General features: G+C 45.9%; 1 long non-coding RNA gene across 1 annotated transcript; it reads left to right on the plus strand.

Moving 5' to 3' along the window:
* The first annotated feature begins 235 nt into the window (after nucleotides 1-235).
* Nucleotides 236-1468, plus strand: LOC143290905 (uncharacterized). The gene is made up of 2 exons (XR_013056452.1): nucleotides 236-325; nucleotides 1240-1468. It is a non-coding gene; the product is annotated as an uncharacterized LOC143290905 (long non-coding RNA).
* The last annotated feature ends 7326 nt before the right edge of the window (nucleotides 1469-8794 follow it).

Below are 8794 nucleotides of genomic sequence, written 5' to 3' on the forward strand. Positions count from 1 at the left end.
CGGCGACAATAAAGGCGACAATTCAGCGGGTAATAGAAGGTAGAAAAACGTCTGAAGGAGGGGTTTGGTCCTGGTATTATGTGTCGAGCTCCTCACACAGTGGGTACATATTCACTGCCCCGATTGCAGTAAAATGCCTGGGGACTTTTATCGTTTAATCTGTTGTCGTTTACTTCTGCTTACTGCTGTGTTGTTCTGTTTTCACCATGTTCTTCGTCGTACATGCATTGTTGGCCTCGCGACTCTCTTTGCCATTTTCTCGCGATGCTTGGCATCATCTGTGCCGACGAAAAATACAAGGCTGCCGGCACGGCGTTCACGAGTGGTGAGTATTCTTCTTCAGTAGGTTAGAATTTGGTCTTTTTTTTCTTCTTTTTTTTTCAGGGGGTGCGGTGGGGGAGGGGGGGGGGTTCTCACGTGTGTAAACAATGTTAGCCTTTGTATAAACCCGGTTTCTGTGTGTGAGAGCGTGTGTGTGGTAAGTTTTTACATTGCCATTTTCTCTGGAAATTCTTTAACTACTGACAACAAATTTGGCTCAAAAATAGACAAGAATCAGTTCCTTGACACATTACAATTATAATGATGTTGCATTTCTTGTTAGTCCACAAAAGCTTTTTAAAAGACCCCCCCCCCCCCCCCCATTTATTTATTTATTTGTGCGCGCATTTTGTCACAAATACTATTTTCTGTTTCTTTCCACTGTTTTAAGAACTGACACGTATTTTATCCTTGAAATTACCCATTTGGTTCGGTATGGTATGGATACCTATATATAGCGCCTGTCCTCTAAGCGTTCTGCAAACACAGTCATTTGCAAAAGAGGCTGCTTAGAACAGACTGACAGCTGCCATTAGGCGCTCATCATTCGTTTCCTGTGTCATTTACTCCGGTTTCAGTCACGTACACATACACACTCATACAGACATGTAACAATTTACGTGTATGACCGTTTAGTTAATTTACCGCGTCTTTGTGGGTGGGCTGGGCTAGGCTGTTGGTAGGCTGATGATGATGATGATGATGATGATGATGATGATGTTGATTATGATGATGATGATGATGATGTTGATGATGATGATGTTGATGATGATGATGATGATGTTGATGATGATGATGATGATGATGATGGTGATGATGATGATGATGATGATGATGATGATGATGATGTTGATGATGATGATGATGTTGATGATGATGATGATGATGATGATGATGATGCTGTGATCTGATGTCCAGGCTCCATGGGCATCGCCGCCGTGGTGGTGTTTTATCTTAAGCCCCTCCAGTCGCTGGTCCTCGAGGATGGAAGCATCGATTGGGCCTTCTACGTCTTCGGTGCGGGCACCTGCATGGTCTGTCTGTTCAGCTTCGTCCTGATCGCTATTCACGGCTTGAAGAAATCATGCACCGATTGCCCTGAGGACGCGTGGGATGACTGAAGGAGGAGGGGGAGTGGGGGGGGGGGGGGGGGGGGGGGGGGGGGGCATGTTGAGGTCTTGCCCCGGCTCTTTGTTCTTTTGTTGCTGTCGTTGTCGTTGTTGTTGTTGTTGCTATCGTTGTTGTTGTTGTTGTTATCGTTGTTGCTGTTGTGTTTCAAGCATTAGCCCCCCCCCCCTTTTTTTTTGCATTGTATTTTTGGTGTGTTTACTTACTTACCTGCTTATTTCGTTTACTTGTGCGATTTCAATTTGGGGCTAATGCTTTGCACAAACTTGTGTTAGCGCGTTTGGATTATGCCAAAGTCAGGTAGCTATTCTTTTTTCTTTTCTCTTAAAAAAGAAACAAACACAAAGAAAAACTAACAAACAAACAAACCCCAAAGAAAACAAAACATGTTGTGACATTTTCTTTCATCCTTGTTTTTATTTTTTGTTTTATCCTGCTTTGAGTTGCTTTTTTTTTCTTCTTCTTCTCAGTATATTTGTTGTTGTTGTTGTTATAATTATTTTTTTCATTTTTAAATTTCTTTTTCAGCAGTTTATGCCATTAGGGTGGTGGTAGATGTGTAAGTATTCCGCTTGAAGAGTCACGGATAACTTTTCTTCTTTCGGTTTTTTTTTTCCACATCAAGCTTTAAGTTTAACCCACATTATGGGGGAAGATTACTTTTGCTTCCCCCCTCCCCTCCCCCTCTCTCCCTGTATTGTCACACATGCATGCGTATGTAGGCTTAGTGCTTTCGAAGATATCGTTAATGTGTACACAGACTGTGATAGTCCCTATTTGTGTTAGTGTCTGTCTGCCTGACTGTCTGTCAGTCTGTTTATTTGAACTGATTAAGACTACTCTCTCTCTCTCTCTCTCTCTCTCTCTCTCTCTCTCTCTATATATATATATATATATATATGGTAATCGTTGTAACTTTGCAATCTATCTATCTATCTATCTATCTATCTATCTATCTATCTGTCTGTCTGTCGATCTGTCGACATTTATATGTGCATATCTACATCCGTCCACGCATGAATCTGTACATAGACCATGGTTTGTTGCCTCAGCTTGTTTAGATTAATGTATCTTCTTTATTTTTGGTGTTGCAAATAAGAAGTCAATTATATATTATAAGAGATTTGATTACACGAGCACATTTTTTTTCATATGAAAAAGACAATTATATTGAATTATTGATAGGCTATCATCTTTGGCGTGACTTTTTTTTCTTTTTCGTTCGTAGGCTGCAACTCCCACGTTCACTCGTATGTAAAGTGGGCTTTTACGTGTATGACCGTTTTACCCGGCCATGTAGGAAGCCATACTCCGTTTTCGGGGGTGTCCATGCTGAGTATGTTCTTGTTTCCATAACCCACTGGATTACATGATCTTTAACGTGCGTATTTGATCTTCTGTTCGCGTATACACACGAAAGGAGTTCAGGCACAAGCAGGTCCGCACATATGTTGACCCGGGAGATCGGATAAATCTCCACCCTTTACCTACCAGGCGCCGTCACCGAGATTCAAACCAGGCATCCTCGGACTGAAGGTCAACGCTGTAACCACTCGGCTATTGTGCCCGTCAGGAATAATTATGAATGTTTAGAAATGAAATTCGAGCCATATCTAAATACTGTGATATCGACTGATTCTATGAATATTATAATTTACTTTCTGGTTGTGTCTAAAACATTGGTATCGATGGACCTGACTGTGATATTCTCCTTACGTTTCACACTCGTCACTAATACAGCTGTGATACCTTCTTTTTTGGCAGTACCTGTCTGATCTGACATGGACAAAGGGAAGTAATACAAGCAGGTTTACTTGGGAGGAAAAGGTGATTATTTGTTTTGTGCCTGAGTCACACCCGCCATGATCAAATAACACAGCATAATTCCAAAGATTACAGAGCTAGTTGATTCATCTGAACTAGAATCTGTTCTTGTAAACGCTTGACGATCACCCGATATCTTTTTCATCGAAACAAAAAAAAGAGAAAAAAAGAAAAAGAAAAGAAAAGAGAAAACATAGAAAGAGGCGTATTCGTGATACACACACACACACACACACACACACACACGCACTCGCACACACACACACAGATACACACACACACACACGCACACACACACACGTACATAGATGGTGTGTGTCCATCGAGATCGATGATGACCATCGTTGTCATCCAGCTGGGGGATGGGGGGAGGGTGGTGGGGGGGGGGGGGGATGCTCATGAATCTATCTGTGAGTGCGCAGATGGCTGAATAGTCCAATCTGCGCACGAAATGTTCGCTGACAGTTGGGGCAGACAAGAACAGGCATATCATTGTCAGGGAGCTTGTTTGCCCGTGACTTTCTGCCTGCCTCTTCTGAACAGCTGCAGCAGTCCTGTTGGCCTCGCACAACTTGGCACCTTTGTGCACAGCAGTGCGCCATTTGTCACGGTCCGCTGCAGATTCCTCCCAGGAGTCAGGGTTGATATCAAACGCTTTCAGAGAGACTTTCAGAGTATCTCTGAAGCGCTTCTTCTGACCTCCGTGTGATCTCTTCCCTTGTTGCAGCTCGCCATAGAAGAGCCTTTTGGGCAGCCGATGGTCTGGCATGCGCGCCACGTGTCCAGCCCAGCGAAGCTGGGACTGCATCAGGATGGTGAAGATGCTGGGAAGGGTGGCTTTTGCAAGCACCTCCGTGTCTGGGGTCCTGTCTTGCCACTTGATGTTCAGTAGCTTCCTTAGGCATGTTGTGTGGAAGTGGTTCAGCTTCTTGGCATGTCGTTGGTACACTGTCCAAGTTTCGCAGGCGTACAGTAGTGTGGGGAGAACTACTGCTCTGTACACCTTTAGTTTGGTCTCAAGACCAATGCCTCTTCTGTTCCAGACATTTGCATAGAGTCTACCAAAAGTTGCGCTTGCTCTTGCAATCCTGACGTTCACTTCATCGTCAATGGTCGCATTTTGTGACAATGTGCTGCCAAGGTATGTGAACCGCTCCACCACACTGAGTCTCTGACCGTTGACTGTGATGTTGGGCTCAACGTAGGGTTTCCCTGGGGCTGGCTGATGGAGAACTTCAGTTTTCCTCGTGCTGATGGTAAGGCCGAAGTTCCTGCTGGCAGTGGCAAATTTGTCCACGCTGAGTTGCATGTCAGCTTCAGATCCAGCGTTGAGGGCACAATCATCAGCAAACAAAAAGTCTCTGATGATGTCTGTCATGACCTTCGTTTTTGCTTGAAGCCTTCTGAGGTTAAACAGCTTGCCATCTGTTCGGTACTTTAGGCCAATTCCAACATCGCCATCTCTGAAGGCATCAGTAAGCATTGCAGAGAACATGAGGCTGAACAGTGTTGGAGCCAGGACGCAGCCTTGCTTGACACCATTTGTGACAGGAAAAGCAGCAGATGTTTCACCATTGTCCTGGACTCGAGCCTGCATGCCTTCATGGAATTGGCTGACCAAGGAAATAAATTTCCGAGGGCATCCGTACTTGGCCATGATCTTCCACAGTCCCTCTCTACTCACGGTGTCGAAGGCTTTAGTGAGGTCAACATAGGTGGAGAACAGAGCAGCATTTTGCTCCTGACATTTCTCTTGCAGCTGCCTTGCAGCAAACACCATGTCGGTGGTTCCGCGCTCTTTCCGGAATCCACATTGGCTCTCAGGCAAATGACCTTGGTCAAGGTGTGCTGTGAGGCGGTTTAGTAAGATCCTGGCAAGTATCTTGCCTGCGATAGAGAGCAAGGAAATGCCCCGATGGTTATCACAGGCTTGCCGGTTCCCCTTTCGCTTGTACAGGTGAATGATAGATGCATCTTTGAAATCCTGGGGGATCGTCTCTTCTTTCCACATGAGTAAGTACAGCTGATGGAGCTTCTCAGTCAGCACAGTGCCTCCATCCTTGTAGACCTCTGCTGGTATGGAGTCTGAGCCAGGTGCTTTGCCACTGGATAGCAGACGGATTGCTTTCTGGGTCTCAAGAAGTGTTGGCGGATCGTCCAGTGCTTCGTTGATGGGGACTTGTGGGAGCCGGTCTATGGCTTCATCATTTATGGAGGAAGGGCGATTTAAGACACTGTTGAAGTGCTCAGCCCAGCGTTTGAGAATTTTCTCCTTCTCGGTGATCAAGGTATTCCCATCTGCACTGAGGAGGGGGGATGATCCTGAGGATGTGGGACCGTAGACTTCTTTTAAGGCATCATAGAACCTCTTCATATCGTGCCTGTCAGCATATCCCTGGATCTCATCGGCTTTGTCGCTCAACCACTTATCCTGCATCTGACGTAACTTTTGCTGAACAGTCCTGCGGATGGCATTGTACGCATCCTTTTTTGATGTGGACTTTGGGTTGCTCAGGTGGGCTTGATGCAGACGGCGTTTCTCATCCAGAAGCTGCTTGATTTCCTCACAGTTTTCATCAAACCAGTCTTTGTGCTTTCTGGTCATGGGTCCCAGGGTCTCTGAAGCTGTATTATAGATCATCTCGCGCAAGGTCCTCCAGTCAGACTCCACATTCTGGTTGTCCAGAGAGGCGGATTCCAGACGATCTTCCAGCAGCTCCACAAAAGTCTGTTTGATGGTGATGTTTTTCAGCTGAGCAATGTTGAGCCGTTTTGGAGCCTTCTGGCCTTGGGGGCGTCTCTTGGGCTGGATTCGAATATTCAGCTTCGAGACTACAAGGCGATGGTCTGTCCAACACTCGGCGCCGCACATGGTCTTTGTCACACGTACATCTTGCCTATCCCTTTTCCTGACGATGATGTAATCGATGAGATGCCAATGCTTTGAGCGAGGGTGCATCCATGACGTCCTGTTACGGGTAGGGAGGCAGAAAACTGTGTTGGTTATCAGCAGTTCGTGCTCTGCACAGGTCTGAAGCAAAAGCAATCCATTTGGGTTACAGTGGCCCACACCATGCTTTCCAATCACTCCATCCCAGGAGATGTAGTCAGAGCCAACTCTAGCATTGAAGTCCCCAAGAATGATGAGCTTGTCTGCTTTAGGGATAGCAGCAATGACAGAGTGAAGGTCCTCGTAGAACTTCGCCTTCACTTCATCCGGGTTGGTCATGGTTGGGGCGTAGGCACTGACAATGGTGAGGTGCTTCTGGCCAGATGCCAGTGGAGTTTCATGGTCATAAGCCTATCGTTGACTCCCTTTGGGATTCCTGCTAGCTTGCTGACAAGTGCTGTTTTTACTGCAAAACCAACGCCAGCCTCACGTCGCTCTTCGCTTCCTCGTCCACTCCAGAAGAAGGTGTAACCAGATCCCCGTTCACAGAGCTCACCTTCGCCTGCAAGCCGAGTCTCACTCAAGGCTGCGATGTCGATGTTGTATCTGGCGAGTTCGGATGCAACTAGTGCCGTTCTCCTTTGGGGTCTGTCCACGTTATCTCTGTCCAGGAGAGTCCTTATGTTCCAGGCACCAATGGTGAGAGGAACGATCCTTGTTTTTTTCTTTTCTTTCTCTTTGTTTCGACCGCTGATGTAGGGTCCCCGCCAGCCGCGGTATGCTGGCCAGGGCGATATGGAGCAGGCAATTTTTAGGGCACCTTTTCTAGCCCCTTCCTCATGCCAGGGAGGTGAGCAGTGCATTCCTAAAGAGGGCTGCTCAGACGCTCAGACGGCTGCCGAGCTCCATCGCTGCTCCTGTCGATGAAGAACGACCCTATGGCCTGAACCGCCTGCGTGCAGGTCTGCGGCTGCGACTGCCAGTGTACCCACACCTGTCGTTTCGTCGCTCGCCTGTCGCCACAGGACTTGGGGGTGATGAAATGATGAAGGATGAAAGGTCAGTATGGATGACTGATGACTTGCGCGATGAGTTTGTTTAAAGTGAAGAGGAGTTGCGCACGTCGACCTCACTCTCTCGTCCGGGTCCACCAATTTCCAGTGGCAAGACTAAGTCGAGACAACTGGAGGATGAGCACGGATGCAGTGGATGACCAAGATATCCTTTCGGTGTCTCATCTTGCTCTCTGCACTCCACAGTGCGTTGCTGTATCCGCCTTCCTCTCCGTTGAACCGTTAGGTTTCTTCCGCAGATTCTACCGGATCCAGACTTCGCATGCATGGGTAGACACACCCCGGGGGCCAACTGTGTGTGTGGCATGCACACAGCACGGTGGAGCTAGATGGCCGTCGGTGGCTCTCCTGAGCCGACGCCCTTTTATGGATCTCGTTTTTAATTCCATAAGGGTGTCTAGCCACCCACCTCACCAGTCCCGGAAGGGAGTGGTGAGAGTGCCGGTTTAGTCGCCGGCAATCCGACCCTGAACAGGTTGTACTGGATTTCAGGTTACCAGTAGCAGATCTAGTGACCTGACCTGACATAACGTACATATATATGTGTGTGTGTGTGTGTGTGTGTATCTGTGTGTGTGTGTGTGTGTGCGTGTGTGTGTCTATGTATGTGTGTATCTATGTACGTGTGTGTATGTGTGTGTGTGTGTGTGTGTGTGTGTGTGTGTGTGTGTGATCACTAGGAGTGACATCATGTCTACAAGAGGAAACTGACATTCGTTATACGTCTGGTTGAGCTTTTTCCTTTCTTACTCTTTTGTCAGCTTGAAAAGAATTGGTATATTTCACTTTCTTTTTGAATGTAAGCATTAAGGCCAGACACTAAATGTCAATTAACGACTTTTTTTTTCTCTCCGACGGCCTCTCTCTCTCTCTCTTTGTCTACTAGGTGTATGATCACTTGTGGATCACAAAAAAGTGTTCTTAGATTTCAGTGAATACCCGCTGCTATGGAAACAAATAAAAATGGCCGCCAAACAATGTATCAAAGAAATCGGGTTTGTGGTCCATGTGGTGCATGCAGACACTTTGTGTATGTGGACTTGATACACAATGACATTATCTTCATTTTCACGTGAGATTGTGTTGATTCTTCAATCATTGTACTTGTTATGAATTTTTGAAATTTTGGGCATTGCAAAATCATCAAAATTTACAATAGGTAAAAAGATTGGAACTGCTATGAATTAAACCCAGAGAATACATACATACATACTCGTGATAAAACTTCAATAACATGTCATAAAACAATCATGCAAAGTCTCATGGTTGTAGGTTTACTGATCATTGAGTAAATCCAAGGTATGTTGTCAAGGCCAGAAACTTGACGACTTGCATCGAAATTGAACAAAAAATTATCAATAAACACTTTCGTGATTCAGCAAGCAATCCTTATTGGCAGTTTTTTTTCCTTGTCAAAGACTTCATCTTTACAGTGGAAAAAACAAACAATGCATATGATAGGAGAGATGTTCAAGAATCAAGATCCATCAAAAACCCAAATCATGAAAAATTATCATTTTGGTCTCTTTTGCACTATCGTGTCCCCCCTTAACTCTCT

The sequence above is a fragment of the Babylonia areolata genome, chromosome 1, assembly GCF_041734735.1.
Source record: "Babylonia areolata isolate BAREFJ2019XMU chromosome 1, ASM4173473v1, whole genome shotgun sequence".
Lineage (NCBI taxonomy): Eukaryota > Metazoa > Mollusca > Gastropoda > Neogastropoda > Buccinidae > Babylonia > Babylonia areolata.